Genomic DNA, 264 nt, shown 5'->3' with positions numbered 1-264 from the left:
TCTACTTAGTTTGTTCATTTTATTCCAGTTTGTCAAAAAATACTGCCCTAGAGCTAAAAACAAACAAAAAATGAGCCGTGCCATGGGAAAACCAACATAATGGGTATGCGACCAGCATGGATCCAGACCAGCCTGCGCATCCGCGCAGTCTGGTCAGGATCCATGCTGTTCGCTAATAGTTTCTCCAATTCCAATAGGCTTTAAAAGCGAACAGCATGGAGCCTGACCAGACTGCGCGGATGCGCAGGCTGGTCTGGATCCATG

This window comes from Mercenaria mercenaria, chromosome 1 (assembly GCF_021730395.1).
Source record: "Mercenaria mercenaria strain notata chromosome 1, MADL_Memer_1, whole genome shotgun sequence".
In the NCBI taxonomy this organism is placed as follows: domain Eukaryota; kingdom Metazoa; phylum Mollusca; class Bivalvia; order Venerida; family Veneridae; genus Mercenaria; species Mercenaria mercenaria.
The sequence above is the reverse complement of the archived record's forward strand: the minus strand, read 5'-3'. Positions refer to the sequence as shown.